Raw genomic sequence first — 19,802 nt, forward strand, 5'->3', positions numbered from 1 at the left:
CCACCGGAGATCGTCGCCGTCGATTCGCTGCACTCCGGCCGCCCCCGAGCCCACTAACCCTCCCTACAGCTCCGCGGTGAGCCTCCGTGCAGAACCCCTCTCTCTCCCCTCGCGTTTGCAAGCTCTAGGCCATAGCTCCGCCGCGGCCGAACTCCGGCCGCCGCTGACCTCGTCACCGCCGTCACTACAGCCGTTTGAGCTCGTCTCGGAGCGTGTCACCGCACTCAGGAAGCCACCAGGAGCCTAACGCATATCCTAACTCGCCCTCCCGTGCACCACAGCGCCAACCCCGCACTCACCGAACTCCGGCGCCGCCGCGAGCTCCGTTCCGGCGAGCCCCGGCGTCCCCGCAGCCTCCCACCTACCCCATCAGATGCGGGAGAGCCCGGGCTACGCCCCGGTGCCCTCAGCGCGCGAATCCGATGCCCCTAGCGCAAGTCCGGCGTGCTCCGCCGTGCTCTGTGGTCACCGCCGGCCAAACTCCGGCGGGCCGACGTGGCCACTTAATTAGGGCTTAAACACCCCGCTAATCACCCTATGAGCCACTGCCATGTGGGCCCCTACGCCTAATTAGGATTAGTATTTTTTTCTGTTTAGTTTAGTCTAATTGCAGTGGCCCCACGCGTCAGTTTTGACCGTGCTGGCGTGGCCGTTGACTGGGCCCACCCGTCAGCGGCACTAAGCAGCCCCAGTCACTGACCAGTGGACCCCACTGGTCAGGTTTGACCTGAATCTGCCCCGTTGACCTGATGACGTCAAGGTGATGTCATGCTGACGCATTAAATGATTTTCTGGATTTAAAATAAATCAGAAAATCCAGAAAATTGTATAAACTTCTAAAATTCATAGAAAATTAACCGTAACTCCAAATTAAATAATTTATATATGAAAAATTATCAGAAAAATTCAAGGAATCCATCTGTACCATTTTCATGCATGTTAGAACAACTTATAGGTGCTGTTTAGCACAAATCAATTAAATGGCATTTGAATAATCACATATGGAGTTTGAATTTGAATCTTGTATTCAAACCAACTTCATTTAATCTGTTGCTAGTTGCATTAGCCCAAAACACATTCATTTTGCCATGTCATGATCATGCATCATATTGTGCATTGCATTGATTGTGTTCCCTTCTGTGTTGCCGGTATTTGTCCCCTCTCGATAGACGTGATACCGATGATGCGATCGTTGACACTGATGAAGACTCAATGCTATCTTCAGAAGTGCCAGGCAAGCAAAACCCCCTTGTTCATTCCGATACAATCCCACTCTCTCGCTCCTGCTCTCTTTTACTGCATTAGGACAACAACGATTCATCTGTTACTTGCTGCGGTAGCTGAACCCCTTTATCCTCTGCATGACCTGTCATTGCCACAGTAAATAGATGAAACCCACTAGCATGAGTAGGAGTTGTTTGAGCCCTGTTGTGCCTACTCATTCATGCTTATTGTCATGCCTGCTACTGCTTAGAGTTGTGTCCGGTCTGATTCATCCGGAATGAATCAGAGGTGTGTGAACATGTCCTACTGTGTGTGAGCTAAGTGTGTGAACACGATTTGGTAAAAGGTGTCGGTGAGAGGCCATGTAGGAGTACATGGTGGGTTGTCTCATTGAAGCCGTCCTCAGGAACTGAGTTCTGTGTTTGTGATCCATGATTCAGTTACTACCATACATTGGGCCCTGAAATATGACCCCGCTCGACTTCTTATTCACCCTAGTCCTCTGTCCAGGAGTTGCAAGTAGTTTCTGGTGTTTGTAGCTTACTGGAGGCCGTGGACATCGCTGACCGTAGGGGTGGGCTGTGATGCGGTAGGTACGTGGCACGGTGTACCGGATGCCCGTTTGGTATCTCGGGAACCCTGTTCACATCGTTTGGGGCTGTGAGCGAAACTCCGGCCGGATCTCCTCATGGATGGAACCCGAATAGGCGATAAACCTGGACTAGAGACTTGAGTGTTTAGGTAGGTCGTGGTCTACACCCACGTCGGCTTTCGCTTGAAGTCTGCCGAGCACATGTCGTGTGCAGACGCTAAGTGGTGGAAACATGTATGAAGAAGTACACCCCTGCAGGGTTAACATCATCTATTCGAATAGCCGTGTCCGCGGAAAAGGACTTCTGGGTTGCTTATATCAGTTCATAGACAAGTGAAAGTGGATACTCTAAAATACGCAAGATAAGCGTGAGTGCTATGGATGGCGCTCTCGTAGGGAGACGGGAGCGGATCCATAGTGGTGTATTGATATGGTGAATATGCGGACTCGTGTGCGCCACCTCAAAAGAGTTACATTGCAGTCGTAGTTCAGGATAGCCACCGAGTCAAAGCTGGCTTGCTGCAGTTAAACCCCACCATCCCCTTTGTTGATAATGATGCATGTGTAGATAGATCTGATGTAAGTCTTGCTGGGTACATTTGTACTCACGTTTGCCTATTTTATGTTTTTTGCAGAGAGACTTCAGTCTCACTATTAGTTCCGCTTGGACTTCGACGTTTAGCTTGATACCTCAGCTACGATCTTGTGCCCTCGGCAGGATCTGATCGATAGTCAGGCTTCTCAGCCTTTTTCATTTATAGATGTCTGTACTCAGACATGATAGCTTCCGCTTGTGCTTTGACTTGTATGCTCTGATTGTTGGGTCATGAGACCCATGTTTGTAATATCTCGCTCCTCGGAGCCTATTGAATAAAATACTTGAGACGTAGAGTCATGTTGTGATGCCATGTTGTATTTGCACATATCGAGCATATTGTGTGTATGTTATTGAAATGCTTGGTATGTGTGGGATCTGACCATCTAGTTGTTTATCTTTAGTAGCCTCTCTTACGGGGAAATGTCTCCTAGTGTTTCCACCGAGCCATGGTAGCTTGCTACTGCTCCGGAACACTTAGGCTGGCCGGCATGTGTCCTTCTTCGTTCCTGTGTCTGTCCCTTCGGGGAAATGTCACGCGATGAATACCGGAGTCCTGTTAGCCCGCTACAGCCCGGTTCACCGGAGTCCTGCTAGCCCAGTGCTACAGCCTGGATTCACTCGCTGATGACCGACACGTTCGATGTTGGGTCATGGATGCCTGTCCCTGTAAGTCTGTGCCACTTTGGGTTTACGACTAGCCATGTCAGCCCGGGCTCCTTATCATATGGGTGCTAGCGACCCTATCATATACGTGTGCCAAAAGACGCAAACGGTCCCGGGCAAAGGTAAGGCGACACCCGTGGGAATACCGTGCGTGAGGCCGCAAGGTGATATGAGGTGTTACATGCTAGACCTATGTGGCATCGAGTCGGGGTCCTGACAGCGTTGGTATCAGAGCTTGACTGCCTGTAGGTTACCAAGCCAAACTGGTCGAAGTTGAGTCTAGAAATTCTTTAGTTATATAAGGGAATTGATTGTGGGATGGAACGTAAGGCTCTTTTTACTCCTTATACCTCATGCCCTTCGGATCTGAGTCATCCTATCTTTCCTACGGGGTTAAGGAACTAGGCTATCTCTTCTTTCTATCAGGATCACGTGTTACTAATCAGTGGACTTATAAGATTGTTGGATTTAAGTCTCAGTTCAGTTCCTACTACTTCCGTATGATAATTGTTGATCTCGGAACCTTGATATTGTGCTTCTAAGTGGTTATGCCACCATTTTTGTGAATGTCTCAAATCTTTTCCGAGCATTTACAGCCGTTATGCTGTCCGAGTCATCCCAGGTTTCTAAAGAGTCTGATGCATTTGCAAAATCCTTTTTCTCCGGTTTCAATGTCTGTTAGGCCAGGTTAATCACACAAATTGTTGAACTGAGGTACTCTACTGCCTCAACCTTTATGTTGGAGTTATTATTATGACCCTAGGTGTCTCAGGGGATCATCTAGTGGTCTAGCCATGATTTGTGTCCTAGTGTGATGATTCTGGCCATCATTCTCAAAAGCATCCTGTGATGCCACTTAGTAGTAGGTATTCTACTCCTTGGGCTTTGAACCCGAGATTCACTCTACTTACTTCATGTTGATAGTGTTTGCTAGTTCCTTTAGGATATTAGTAACTTTGCGATAGTCCTCGAGGTCCTGGTATTTCCTTCTTCCAAATACTATGAACCGCTTATGGCAGATGTTTATTGGATCGAAAGATCACAATTAGAGTACTCTTGAGGAGTTCTCCATTCATAAATCGTGACTCTGCCAGTTCTACCTTTCTGCATGGGTTATCCGGAAGAATTATGTTGAACTCGGTTCGACATACTAATTTATGCATCCACAACTCAGAAAGTTATATGTTCCTTTGAGTTGTCCCTCTTTAGTTGTCTACTGACCTTCGTCTATCAATTGATAGTCAAGAGTATGCGTGCGTTCGTTTGTCGATGCCTATTACTCTTGTGGCCCGTCAAGCCATTCCGTCCTGAATGACTAGGAGAAACAAACTCCAGTACCTCATCCATATCTAGGATTGGGTCAAAGTAGTTGTATTCCGCAGATCAAATGCCAATCCAGCTTTTGGTTCTGTTCTACCTTGGAACATTACCCCCTTTATGTCAGAATTGTCATGAGAACTGCACCAACTCTCATGAATTTTGACGTAGTGATACTTCTCACCATCATTAGTCATTCCTCGGCCCTCGTGTTGATGCAACCGGAGTACCGACAAATGAATTGTGATGTATGGAATCAATACTCCTAGCAACCTCGTTGCTTGGTAGTTAAAGGATAATAATTTTATTCCTAGTATGTTGGTTATTGAATCACCATTCTAAGATTGATCGTGCTACCTAGTCCTTATTTCCTGGTGCACTCTTTGATTGATGAGTTAGGATCTTGTCAACTCCTCACTCATTTGATCATATCGTCTTGCCCTCAAAAGCGAGATTGTTCTCGAGCTTAGTAACATACCGGTGGTTCGTGATTTTCCGAAGATCTTCTCGGAAGTACTACCAGGTTGTCACCTGACCGCTATGTTGAGCTCGTGATCAAGTTGGTTTATTGTAAACCACCCTTTCTCCAAGAATCCGTGTTGGATACCCCTGAGCTAGTTGGTTAAGCTAAACGACAACTTGGAGAGTTGGAAGATAAAAGCTTGCCTGACTTAGTTCGTTCCAAAGGGATATTCTTGTGTAGTGTGTGTTGAAAGAAGATGATATCTTCATCGATTGGTCCCTGTGATCAGTTGCTGGACCTATTGTCTTATCAATCCCTTGATTTGAGTGTGGGCTATCGTCAAATCAAATCAGTACCAACGATGCTCGTAATGTTGTCCTACTCGTGGTTGACCCCTCGAGCATACACCATTACATCTTTGGTCTGACCAATGCTATCACCGTGTTCACATGATGGTGGAGTCCAGTGATATGGAAATTTCGATGAGTTGCTGTTGAGCCCATCAGTAGCATTTTGTCTCCCCCCATGAATCATGTTGAACATCAACCTAGTGTTGGAAACTTGTGTAAGCATTTCTTCGTGTTTCGTTCATGAAGCATATGTTTGGATGAAAGTAGTGACTTTCCCTAATTCATGTGCATATGATGCAAGTTGCCGCCATGAATTCGAGGAAGATTGTTTTGTTTCCTTGGAATCATCCCAAATCAGTCATGCACACGTGCGAAGTATTCTGTGGTCTGGAGACTTGCAACCTTCATTCCATATGTGTCCCGAGCACACCAAGCCACTGATTGATTTGTTCAAGGAGAAGAAGTTCCTTCATAAGAGCTAATCATATGACTTATGCAAGGACTTCGTTATCCACGGTGATGGTTCCCAACCAGAACTCGGTAGTGTTTTATTGGAAGACTACCACGTGGTCATGCTTGTCTGGGACAACGTGTTCACATGTTTGTAGCAGAACCAGCTCATGTTTTGGAGCTTACTATCGTAGTTCATTCCCCGAGAATCTCGCAACGTCATCTCGTCGATTTGTGTTGCAAACTTTCGTTTTTCTTCCTAGACTCGATGAGTCTGGAATATCCTGACACCAACCAGATCTGAATCTCAGGCAGATATGATGGTTGGAACATTCTCCAAGAACTATAATATTGGTCCCTCGATAACCGGTAAAGTGGATGTCGTGGCCAACACACCCAGCCGGAAGACCTGTTATTATAATATCTTGATTGAGGAAGTTGGCCACCTCCCCATAGGGATTTCATAGGATTTACTCCCTAGTTGCCCCTATGGATTTTGAGATCCCGAAGTCCGACCTTTACTTGATGCCCTAGATACCAGACCATTTCTATGAATGGGTTACACTAGCACATCAAGGAGAACATTAGAAGCGGAGTGCTAAATGTCTCTCGGTCGATCATCCAGATTTTGTTTCCTTGGCCTCGCTAAGATGAAATCTGAGAAGGTGTTATCTTTCTTTGCATCTGCATCCTCCATCATCATTCATCATGGTAGCAAGTTGTGTTGCCGGACCCTTGACACGGATGTTGATAAAACCTTGATGATTATGGAAATGCTCAAGTTCTTGAGAGCACGCACAAGCGCCACGTGTTATCATCGGCACTAACTGGGTTTGCTCTCAGTTTCCTCGGCAATGCTATGATCTTTTCAAACAGTGAATCCACTCTCTATTGTTGGGTTCTTCCCTAGTTACCAGAATCATTCCCATCATTTGCATTTTGTTCCCAGCCTGCACCGCCAATGTGCCATTCTACCATGGGTCTCTTCCATTTCCGGTGATAAGCAAATTCATCCATTACGTTGTCTTCAACAAGGTAATCCACATCATCCAAGTCCGAGTATGCCATTCTACCGACCCCCTCCAAATGATCGCTCGAGAATTGCCTTAGGCTGGTTTAAAGAGTTTCAATGATCTCTGAATCAAAAGTAATTCTTTTTGCCACTTAAGGGGATATCTCTACGAGTCACCTTCCCTAAGGTGTATCGTTGTGGTATCATGGCAACTCAACTCCTCGCTACGTTGACAACCGATTACCACCTTCTTAAGTGTGGAATTATTGTCCACCTAGTGAATCTTCGTCATCCGTTTCTTTCCACCCCTCTTGATGTGTATCTCGTGTCTCAACTCGAGAGATGGTTCTATGTCTCATTCCGTGAGTTGTTCGACCTTCAAGAAGTTCGATCCTTCTAGAGTTTCCCTTTCCCCTTCTTGTCATGATTAGCTGAAGTTCTCAGAACAAGACGACAAGACAAAGATGGTGATCGAATCAACGTTCATTCGAAGCGCAACCTGGATCGTGAAGATTATACTAGTTTGCGTTTCCCCTTCACCTTACCCTACGCTTGAATCTCGAGACGAGATTCTTGTTTAGTGGGGGTGAGTTGTCACATCCCTAGCTTCTGGTTTGCTCTGAGCTAGCTAGTCATGTGTTGCATCATGTTTAAATTTTGCCTAAAATTGAAATGGGGATGCTCAAACCCTAGCATTAAATCAATTCAACTAGGGTCAAAATAAAATCTCTTTCAATGAACCCAAAATGCCCTCTGAAAATGTTCATGATTTCTGGTAAAGGTGAAAACCTCTGCCAAAAATGATGCACATATTTCTAGGCCATTCTGGATTTTTGAATTAACACATATTGTATTTGAGTTGGAGCAAATATATGTTATATATATTTTTAATGCTTCAATAATTCTGATATTTTGTGAGGGGCTCTAGAATATTACTTTCAGTCCCTGCAAAAATTATTGGAAGAAACAAAAATGGTTTAGTGCTTGAACTAAATCAAAACAGATTGAAATAAATAGAAAACAACAATTAAAATAGAAACAGAGAAGGAGGGGGTGCCTGTTACTTACCTGGCCCAGCAGAGAAGCCAGCCCACCAGGCCCATGTGCCAGTCATCCTCAACCTCGTGCCAGTGGGCACGAGGGTGTGTGGCCGCAGTGCGCCGGCACGCGTCCCGGCCACCTCCTGCTTGCCGCTTCCCCCTCGACGCCCTGGTGAAGCCACGACACCCCCCCTGACCGCCCCTCTCTCTCTCTCTGCACCCCCTCCTCCCCTCTGCTCTCTCTCACTCGCCGAGCGCAGCCGCAGCCGCGCCACCGTAACGCCGCGGCCACCGTCTCCCCCTCGACCCCTCGCTGTGCTCGCGAGCTCCGCCTCGACCCTCTCTTCCTCCCCACCGATCCACGGCCCTCCGGAAGCCCTGCATCGCCGCCCACGTCGCCGTTCCCCTCCTCGGCCACCGGAGATCGTCGCCGTCGATTCGCTGCACTCCGGCCGCCCCCGAGCCCACTAACCCTCCCTACAGCTCCGCGGCGAGCCTCCGTGCAGAACCCCTCTCTCTCCCCTCGCGTTTGCAAGCTCTAGGCCATAGCTCCGCCGCGGCCGAACTCCGGCCGCCGCTGACCTCGTCACCGCCGTCACTACAGCCGTTTGAGCTCGTCTCGGAGCGTGTCACCGCACTCCGGAAGCCACCAGGAGCCTAACGCATATCCTAACTCGCCCTCCCGTGCACCACAGCGCCAACCCCGCACTCACCGAACTCCGGCGCCGCCGCGAGCTCCGTTCCGGCGAGCCCCGGCGTCCCCGCAGCCTCCCACCTACCCCATCAGATGCGGGAGAGCCCGGGCTACGCCCCGGTGCCCTCAGTGCGCGAATCCGATGCCCCTAGCGCAAGTCCGGCGTGCTCCGCCGTGCTCTGTGGTCACCGCCGGCCAAACTCCGGCGGGCCGACGTGGCCACTTAATTAGGGCTTAAACACCCCGCTAATCACCCTATGAGCCACTGCCATGTGGGCCCCTACGCCTAATTAGGATTAGTATTTTTTTTCTGTTTAGTTTAGTCTAATTGCAGTGGCCCCACGCGTCAGTTTTGACCGTGCTGGCGTGGCCGTTGACTGGGCCCACCCGTCAGCGGCACTAAGCAGCCCCAGTCACTGACCAGTGGACCCCACTGGTCAGGTTTGACCTGAATCTGCCCCGTTGACCTGATGACGTCAAGGTGATGTCATGCTGACGCATTAAATGATTTTCTGGATTTAAAATAAATCAGAAAATCCAGAAAATTGTATAAACTTCTAAAATTCATAGAAAATTAACCGTAACTCCAAATTAAATAATTTATATATGAAAAATTATCAGAAAAATTCAAGGAATCCATCTATACCATTTTCATGCATGTTAGAACAACTTATAGGTGCTGTTTAGCACAAATCAATTAAATGGCATTTGAATAATCACATATGGAGTTTGAATTTGAATCTTGTATTCAAACCAACTTCATTTAATCTGTTGCTAGTTGCATTAGCCCAAAACACATTCATTTTGCCATGTCATGATCATGCATCATATTGTGCATTGCATTGATTGTGTTCCCTTCTGTGTTGCCGGTATTTGTCCCCTCTCGATAGACGTGATACCGATGATGCGATCGTTGACACTGATGAAGACTCAATGCTATCTTCAGAAGTGCCAGGCAAGCAAAACCCCCTTGTTCATTCCGATACAATCCCACTCTCTCGCTCCTGCTCTCTTTTACTGCATTAGGACAACAACGATTCATCTGTTACTTGCTGCGGTAGCTGAACCCCTTTATCCTCTGCATGACCTGTCATTGCCACAGTAAATAGATGAAACCCACTAGCATGAGTAGGAGTTGTTTGAGCCCTGTTGTGCCTACTCATTCATGCTTATTGTCATGCCTGCTACTGCTTAGAGTTGTGTCCGGTCTGATTCATCCGGAATGAATCAGAGGTGTGTGAACATGTCCTACTGTGTGTGAGCTAAGTGTGTGAACACGATTTGGTAAAAGGTGTCGGTGAGAGGCCATGTAGGAGTACATGGTGGGTTGTCTCATTGAAGCCGTCCTCAGGAACTGAGTTCTGTGTTTGTGATCCATGATTCAGTTACTACCATACATTGGGCCCTGAAATATGACCCCGCTCGACTTCTTATTCACCCTAGTCCTCTGTCCAGGAGTTGCAAGTAGTTTCTGGTGTTTGTAGCTTACTGGAGGCCGTGGACAGCGCTGACCGTAGGGGTGGGCTGTGATGCGGTAGGTACGTGGCACGGTGTACCGGATGCCCGTTTGGTATCTCGGGAACCCTGTTCACATCGTTTGGGGCTGTGAGCGAAACTCCGGCCGGATCTCCTCATGGATGGAACCCGAATAGGTGATAAACCTGGACTAGAGACTTGAGTGTTTAGGTAGGTCGTGGTCTACACCCACGTCGGCTTTCGCTTGAAGTCTGCCGAGCACATGTCGTGTGCAGACGCTAAGTGGTGGAAACATGTATGAAGAAGTACACCCCTGCAGGGTTAACATCATCTATTCGAATAGCCGTGTCCGCGGAAAAGGACTTCTGGGTTGCTTATATCAGTTCATAGACAAGTGAAAGTGGATACTCTAAAATACGCAAGATAAGCGTGAGTGCTATGGATGGCGCTCTCGTAGGGAGACGGGAGCGGATCCATAGTGGTGTATTGATATGGTGAATATGTGGACTCGTGTGCGCCACCTCAAAAGAGTTACATTGCAGTCGTAGTTCAGGATAGCCACCGAGTCAAAGCTGGCTTGCTGCAGTTAAACCCCACCATCCCCTTTGTTGATAATGATGCATGTGTAGATAAATCTGATGTAAGTCTTGCTGGGTACATTTGTACTCACGTTTGCCTATTTTATGTTTTTTGCAGAGAGACTTCAGTCTCACTATTAGTTCCGCTTGGACTTCGACGTTTAGCTTGATACCTCAGCTACGATCTTGTGCCCTCGGCAGGATCTGATCGTTAGTCAGGCTTCTCAGCCTTTTTCATTTATAGATGTCTGTACTCAGACATGATAGCTTCCGCTTGTGCTTTGACTTGTATGCTCTGATTGTTGGGTCATGAGACCCATGTTTGTAATATCTCGCTCCTCGGAGCCTATTGAATAAAATACTTGAGACGTAGAGTCATGTTGTGATGCCATGTTGTATTTGCACATATCGAGCATATTGTGTGTATGTTATTGAAATGCTTGGTATGTGTGGGATCTGACCATCTAGTTGTTTATCTTTAGTAGCCTCTCTTACGGGGAAATGTCTCCTAGTGTTTCCACCGAGCCATGGTAGCTTGCTACTGCTCCGGAACACTTAGGCTGGCCGGCATGTGTCCTTCTTCGTTCCTGTGTCTGTCCCTTCGGGGAAATGTCACGCGATGAATACCGGAGTCCTGTTAGCCCGCTACAGCCCGGTTCACCGGAGTCCTGCTAGCCCAGTGCTACAGCCTGGATTCACTCGCTGATGACCGACACGTTCGATGTTGGGTCATGGATGCCTGTCCCTGTAAGTCTGTGCCACTTTGGGTTTACGACTAGCCATGTCAGCCCGGGCTCCTTATCATATGGGTGCTAGCGACCCTATCATATACGTGTGCCAAAAGACGCAAACGGTCCCGGGCAAAGGTAAGGCGACACCCGTGGGAATACCGTGCGTGAGGCCGCAAGGTGATATGAGGTGTTACATGCTAGACCTATGTGGCATCGAGTCGGGGTCCTGACAATGTCGGCTGCATAGCTGCTACGGTGCTGATGATGTTTGTGTGGAGACGACTACAACGTCGGTGATGTTGTGATGGGAAGAAGGGGTGTCGTCGGTGTTGCTATGGGGGTGTTGCAACATCACCTGTTGTTGCGTGCTCAGGGTCCGCAACATTACCTGAAGCTATAAAGGACGTTGTCGCAGGTGCTACGGCAAAGGCATCATCAGTTATAGGCTACGGGTTCCTATGAGGCCACCGGCTCATATGGCGAAATCATGTCGGTGATGGTGGCAACGGGCAGCATCACGAGGTCTCGTTGTTGGGTAACGTAGTAATTTAAAAAAAATTCCTACGCACACGCAAGATCATGGTGATGCATAGCAACGAGAGGGGAGAGTGTTGTCCACGTACCCTCGTAGACCGAAAGCGAAAGCGTTAGCACAATGCGGTTGATGTAGTCGTACGTCTTCACAATCCGACCGATCAAGTATCAAACACACGGCACCTCCGAGTTCAGCACACGTTCAGCCCGATGACGTTTCTCGAACTCCGATCTAGCCGAGTGTTGAGGAAGAGTTTCGTCAGCACGATGGCATGGTGACGATGATGATATTCTACCGACACAGGGCTTCGCCTAAGCACCGCTACAGTATTATCGAGGTGGACTATGATGGAGCGGGGCACCGCACACGGCTAAAAGATCAACAGATCAATTGTTGTGTCTCTAGGGTGCCCCCTGCCCCCGTATATAAAGGAGCAAGGGGGGAGAGGCGGCCGACCAGGAGAGGCGCGCCAGGAGGAGTCCTACTCCCACCGGAAGTAGGACTCCCTCCCTTTCCTTGTTGGATTAGGAGAGGAGAGGGAAGGAGAGAGAGGGGGAAAGGAAAGGGGGGGCGCCCCCCTCCTTGTCCAATTCGGACTGGGGGGGGGGCGTGCGCGCGGCTGCCCCTTGGCCGCCTCTCCTCTTCCACCAATTGGGCCCATGAGGCCCAATAACCTCTGGGGGGGTTCCGGTAACCCCCCGGTACTCCGGTATATATCCGATAACCCACGGAACCATTCCGGTGTTCGAATATAGTCGTCCAATATATCAATCTTCATGTCTCGACCATTTTGAAACTCCTCATTATGTCCGTGTTCACATCCGGGAATTCAAACAATCTTCGGTACATCAAAACATATAAACTCATAATATATCTATCATCGAAACTTTAAGCGTGCAGACCCTACAGATTCGAGAACTATGTAGACATGACCGAGACACGTTTCCGGTCAATAACCAATAGCGGAACCTGGATGCTCATATTGGCTCCCACATATTCTACGAAGATCTTTATCGGTCAAACCGCATAACAACATATGTTGTTCCCTTTGTCATCGGTATGTTACTTGCCCAAGATTCGATCGTCGGTATCTCAGTACCTAGTTCAATCTCGTAACCGTCATGTCTCTTTACTCATTCCGTAATACATTATCCCGCAACTAACTCATTAGTTGCAAGTTGCAAGGCTTAAGTGATGTGCATTACCGAGTGGGCCCAGAGATACCTCTCCAACAATCGGAGTGACAAATCCTAATCTCGAAATAAACCAACCCAACAAGTACCTTTGGAGACACCTGTAGAGCACCTTTATAATCACCCAGTTACGTTGTGACGTTTGGTAGGACACGAAGTGTTTCTCCGGTAAACAGGAGTTGCATAATCTCATAGTCATAGGAACATGTATAAGTCATGAAGAAATCAATAGCAACAAACTAAACGATCAAGTGCTAAGCTAACGGAATGGGTCAAGTCAATCGCATCATTCTCCTAATGATGTGATCCCGTTAATCAAATGACAACTCATGTCTATGGCTAGGAAACATAACCATCTTTGATCAATGAGCTAGTCAAGTAGAGGCATACTAGTGACACTCTGTTTGTCTATGTATTCACACAAGTATTATATTTCTGGTTAATACAATTCTAGCATGAATAATAAACATTTATCATGATATAAGGAAATAAATAATAACTTTATTATTGCCTCTAGGGCATATTTACTTCAGTCTCCCACTTGCACTAGAGTCAATAATCTAGATTACATAGTTATGATTCTAACACCCATGGAGCCTTGGTGCTGATCATGTTTTGCTCGTGGAAGAGGCTTAGTCAACGGGTCTGCAACATTCAGATCCGTATGTATCTTGCAAATTTCTATGTCTCCCACCTGGACTAAATTCCGGATGGAATTGAAGCGTCTCTTGATGTGCTTGGTTCTCTTGTAAAATCTGGATTCCTTTGCCAAGGCAATTGCATCAGTATTGTCACAAAAGATTTTTATTAGACCCGATGCACTAGGTATGACACCTAGGTCGGATATGAACTCCTTCATCCAGACTCCTTCATTTGCTACTTCCGAAGCAGCTATGTACTCCGCTTCACACGTAGATCCCGCCACGACGCTTTGTTTAGAACTGCACCAACTGACAGCTCCACCGTTCAATGTAAACACGTATTCGGTTTGCGATTTAGAATCGTCCGGATCAGTGTTAAAGCTTGCATCAACGTAACCATTTACAATGAGCTCTTTGTCACCTCCATAAACGAGAAACATATCCTTCGTCCTTTTCAGGTATTTCAGGATGTTCTTGACCGCTGTCCAGTGATCCACTCCTGAATTACTTTGGTACCTGCCTGCTAAACTAATAGCAAGGCACACATCAGGTCTGGTACACATCATTGCATACATGATAGAGCCTATGGCTGAAGCATAGGGAGCATCTTTCATTTTCTCTCTATCTTCTGCAGTGGTCGGGCATTGAGTCTTACTCAACTTCACACCTTGTAACACAGGCAAGAACCCATTCTTTGCTTGATCCATTTTGAACTTTTTCAAAACTTTGTCAAGGTATGTGCTTTGTGAAAGTCCAATTAAGCGTCTTGATCTATCTCTATAGATCTTGATGCCCAATATATAAGCAGCTTCACCGAGGTCTTTCATTGAAAAACTCTTATTCAAGTATCCCTTTATGCTATCCAGGAATTCTATATCATTTCCAATCAGCAATATGTCATCCACATATAATATCAGAAATGCTACAGAGCTGCCACTCACTTTCTTGTAAATACAGGCTTCTCCAAAAGTCTGTATAAAACCAAATGCTTTGATCACACTATCAAAGCGCTTATTCCAACTCCGAGAGGCTTGCACCAGTCCATAAATGGATCGCTGGAGCTTGCACACTTTGTTAGCTCCTTTTGGATCGACAAAACCTTCCGGTTGCATCATATACAACTCTTCTTCCAGAAATCCATTCAGAAATGTAGTTTTGACATACATTTGCCAAATTTCATAATCATAAAATGCGGCAATTGCTAACATGATTCGGACGGACTTAAGCATCGCTACGGGTGAGAAGTTCTCATCGTAGTCAACCCCTTGAACTTGTCGAAAACCTTTTGCAACAAGTCGGGCGTATAAACAGTAACATTACCGTCAGCGTCAGTCTTCTTCTTGAAGATCCATTTATTCTCAATGGCTTGCTGATACGTCTCCAACGTATCTATAATTTTTGATTGCTCCATGCTATATTATCTACTGTTTTGGACTATATTGGGCTTTATTTTCCACTTTTATATTATTTTTGGGACTAACCTATTAACCGGAGGCCCAGCCCAGAATTGCTATTTTTTGCCTATTTCAGTGTTTTGGAGAAACAGAATATCAAACGGAGTCCAAACGGAATAAAATCTTGGGAACGTGATTTTCTCACCGAACGTGATCCAGGAGACTTGGACCCTACTCCAGGGGGTCAAAGAGGAGGTCACGAGGGTGGGGGGCGCCCCCCTAGGGCGCGCCCCCTGCCTCGTGGGCCCCTTGGTGCTCCACCGACGTACTCCTTCCTCCTATATATACACACGTACCCCCAAACGATCAGAACAGGAGCCAAAAACCTAATTCCACCGCCGCAACTTTCTGTATCCATGAGATCCCATCTTGGGGCCTGTTTCGGAGCTCCGCCGGAAGAGGTCCGTCATCACGGAGGGCTTCTACATCATCCTAGCCCCTCCGATGAAGCGTGAGTAGTTTACCTCAGACCTTCGGGTCCATAGTTAGTAGCTAGATGGCTTATTTTCTCTCTTTGAATCTCAATACAAAATTCTCCCCCTCTCTTGTGGAGATCTATTCGATGTAATCTTTTTTTGCGGTGTGTTTGTTGAGACCGATGAATTGTGGGTTTATGATCAAGTCTATCTATGGATAATATTTGAATCTTCTCTGAATTCTTTTATGTATGATTGGTTATCTTTGCAAGTCTTTTTGAATTATCCGTTTGGTTTGGCCAACTAGATTGGTAGTTCTTGCCATGGGAGAAGTGCTTAGCTTTGGATTCGATCTTGCGGTGTCCTTACCCAGTGACATAAGGGGCAGTAAGGCACGTATTGTATCGTTGCCATCGAGGATAACAAGATGGGGTTTATTTCATATTGCATAAATTTATCTCTCTACATCATGTCATCTTGCTTAAGGCGTTACTTTGTTTTTAACTTAATACTCTAGATGCATGCTGGATAGCGGTCGATGAGTGGAGTAATAGTAGTAGATGCAGAATCATTTCGATCAACTTGTCACGGACGTGATGCCTATATACATGATCATGCCTAGATATTCTCATAACTATGCTCAATTCTGTTAATTGCTCAACAGTAATTTGTTCACCCACCGTAGAATACTTATGCTCTTGAGAGAAGCCACTAGTGAAACCTATGGCCCCCGGGTCTATTCTCATCATATCAATCTCCATCACTTTAATCTTGCTTTGCTTTTTTACTTTGTTTTTACTTTTTACTTTGCATCTTTATACCAAAAATACCAAAAATATTATATCTATCAGATCTCACTCTCGTAAGTGACCGTGAATGGATTGACAACCCCTAATCGCGTTGGTTGCGAGTAGCTATCGCTTTGTGCAGGTACGAGGGACTTGAGCGTGGCCTCCTACTGGATTGATACCTTGATTCTCAAAAACTGAGGGAAATACTTACGCTACTCTGCTGCATCATTCCTTCCTCTTCGGGGGAAACCAACGCAAGCCCAAGACGTAGCAAGAAGGATTTCTGGTGCTGTTGCCAGGGAGTCTACACAAAAAGTCAACATACCAAGTACCCATCACAATCCCTATCTTTCACATTACATTATTTGTCATTTGCCTCTCGTTTTCCTCTTCCCCACTTCATCCTTACCGTTTTATTCGCCCTCTCTCTCTCTCTATCCCCCCTCTCTATTTGCCTCTTGTTTTCTCGCGTGCTAGTTTGTTTGCTCGTCATCATGGCAAGTCTCATATCTTCCCCGTTGACTCCCGAGAGTGAAGTTCTAAATTTTAAACAAAGGGAGGGAGAAAATCTAAAAGATGCTTGGTATAGAATTTGCAATGCTCAAAATAGATCTACCAGGAAGCAATCTACCTTAGTTCTTCTCCGCAATTTTTATGTAGGTGTTAATCCTTGGTATAGATATATCCTCGATACCATTACCGGAGGGAACTTCTTGGGTAGCCATACTTTTGATTCTTATAATGTTATGCTAAATTTATTTGGCTCACCACCTCTTTTGGTTAATGGAACCACGTTAACTTTGGAGCATGTTATGCAAAGACTTGAAATTATTGAAAATAAAGTTGCTACTATTGAATCAATTGAAAATCTAGATAAAAAGATCCACAATCAAATTACTCAATATGGATCTAAGGTAGGAATGACTCTGAAAAATATTAAGGAAAAGGAACCCATAGTTAATGAGAAGATAAACTTAGATTCTACTAGAATTGATAAACTTCAGGGTATCATTACAAACTTGGGAACCGCTTTTTCTTCCGTAAAGAATACTCCAAGTCCTCCTACTAAAATTGCCAAGCTTATGTATGTTCCTAAAAATAAGGGTGAATCATCTAGTAAGGAAACTGCGGATCTTAAATCTATAAGTATTCATCCTAATCTTTTTGCTATCATTAAGGAACCAATTGCTACAAATGAATTTTTTGATCTTGTGCCTAAAAGTTTGATAATCACTAGAAATAAAGAAATTCCTAAGGGAAATAGATGCCTCATCGAAGAATTGCCTATGAAAGATGGCAATACTTAGATCTATCCTCGCTTTTGTGCCTAGCTAGGGGCGTTAAACGATAGCGCTTGTTGGGAGGCAACCCAATTTTATTTTTATTCCTTGCTTTTTGCTCCTGTTTAGTAATAAATAAATTATTTAGCCTCTATTTTGGTTGTGTTTTTTGTGTTTAATTAGTGTTTGTGCCAAGTAGAACCGTTGGGAAGTCTTGGGGAAAGTCTTGTTGAACTTGCTGTAAAAAACAGAAACTTTAGCGCTCACGAGAACTGCTGTCATTTTTATTTGAAGAATGCTATTTAGTTAATTCTTTTTGAAGATGATTAATAGATAAATTCCTCACGTCCAGCAATTTATTTTAGAATTTTTGGGGTTCCATATCTTGCGCTAGCTACATATTACTACAGGCTGTTCTGTTTTTGACAGATTCTGTTTTTCGTGTGTTGTTTGCTTATTTTGATGAATCTATGGCTAGTAAAATCGAAAATTCGTTTCTGAGCCCGAGCTCAGATGCACCTGATATCATGGCCATCCAGTCACATGTGGATTCCCGCTGTAAGTAGTATTCCACCCGGTATTCATAGCGTACGTGATATAGAAAAAGAAGTGGGCCATCGCCTTATTTATTAGGTGCAGACCTCACCGCTCGGCCGGAACAGACCGCCTCGCATGGGCCTCCTTTTTTCATGCGCTGTCCTGAGCCATCTGCATGGCCTGACGGACATGCACAACTGCCACTTATACTTATCTTACCCATCTCGCTCAAGCCTATCAACAAACCATGTCCACTCGTCCCCTCGCCCCACCTCCTCTAGCCGCCGACTGCTCGTACTCAAACCCACCATGTTTGCGTGCTCGTCTTCCTCCACCCCAGTGCCAAATGATGCACTTCTTCCCATGATCCAGTGCCCCTTCTGCGGCGTTGACCTTTCATTGCGTGGTCGTAGTCATGTCACTTGCTTCGCCAACAATAGCCACCGGAGCCATGGACACGCACAACCGCTCTGCAACCAACAAGCCTGTTCGAACCGGAGCAGCTAGCTGTTCCAATTTTGAATTACATCACACTAACCGAGACCGTAGGCTTACTAACTAGATGCACCACATGTTCTCCCACTCCGCGTGGCCAACCACACGCAGGCCAGCAAAATACATAAACCAGTTCACCAGCTGCAAAATCGCCAACAAAACTCACATACCACAGCGCCCAAGCAAAATACACAACCAGTTCACCTGAAAGCTTAAGTCTCTGTTTTTATTCAGGTCACTACTAACTAGATATATATCCCAACCTGGGATCATTACAAATGTTTAAAACAATAAACACTTAATACATGGATGGATAAGCGTCCAGCACAGATCAGACAACACACCAAAGAATACAAATTGTAAGTCATAAGCGTCACCCAACGAGTAAAAACTCAACCCAAGATCTGGTTTCACCACTCTTTTCGTAGGTTCTTCTGAAAATTTGTGGATAGATTGTTCAACCGCACTCATCCGCGAGGCACACGGCGTCTGGTCTGGTGGTGCACTACCGAAGCTCAACCTGAATTACCCAGAAAGTTCTATCAACTATCAACAGTTTTCCAAAATTCTGAAAAAAAAATCACCTAACACCCATATTTGAGCACGCGGAACTGACGGCACAAACCAGCCAAACACATGGGACCAATCATAAAATCGACTATACGAACTAACTCTGAGGATTTCCAGCATAGGATGGCCACGCACAACAGGATTCGAACAAACAAAAATTGACTGGATTACCTATTCGTCCATCAGGGGCTTCGGGATTCACCTTCCCAGTGGATTGCGCAGACTGGGTCAGCGAGGCATCTTTCCTCCAGCAGCACTCGCCTGCAGACCGCCCAGTGCTGCAGCCCCCTACCCGTTGCGCACAGCCGGAGCCCTAAATTGGAATCCGCCGGCAAAGCAGGCGCCTCCTCACGTGACGACAGCAACGCCAGTGGCACATGATATGGGTGCTCCAAGCTGTCCGTGAATTCTTCCCTAAGCAGGAACCTGAAACCGACGCTGGAATAAGCGGTGGCGACGGGATGACGGCGATCCACGGAAGCAGATCTTCAGACGAGCTAATGGTGTGAAAAAACTGACCGGTCTACTCGATCTAGCAAGAACTCGAGCCCGCCGGCTTCCATCGCAGCTCCGCCGGAAGGGGCCGTAGCCGCCGCCGCCATGCTCGCGAGCATCACCCCGAAAACATGTTTTAGAGCCTATGCACCCGGGTACTCCTTATCCAACCACTCATTCCTGCATCACGATTCGTGCAAATAATTT

At 46.3% G+C, this 19,802-nt stretch overlaps 1 long non-coding RNA gene across 1 annotated transcript; it reads right to left on the reverse strand.

The window, feature by feature from the left end:
• Positions 1-18,735: 18,735 nt before the first annotated feature.
• LOC123147797 (uncharacterized) lies at positions 18,736-19,512 on the reverse strand. Its single transcript, XR_006473448.1, has 2 exons — positions 19,272-19,512; positions 18,736-19,050 (listed from the first exon to the last, which is right to left on the reverse strand). It is a non-coding gene; the product is annotated as an uncharacterized lncRNA (long non-coding RNA).
• Between the last annotated feature and the right edge of the window lie 290 nt (positions 19,513-19,802).

This window comes from Triticum aestivum, chromosome 7A, assembly GCF_018294505.1.
Source record: "Triticum aestivum cultivar Chinese Spring chromosome 7A, IWGSC CS RefSeq v2.1, whole genome shotgun sequence".
NCBI classification, from domain to species: domain Eukaryota; kingdom Viridiplantae; phylum Streptophyta; class Magnoliopsida; order Poales; family Poaceae; genus Triticum; species Triticum aestivum.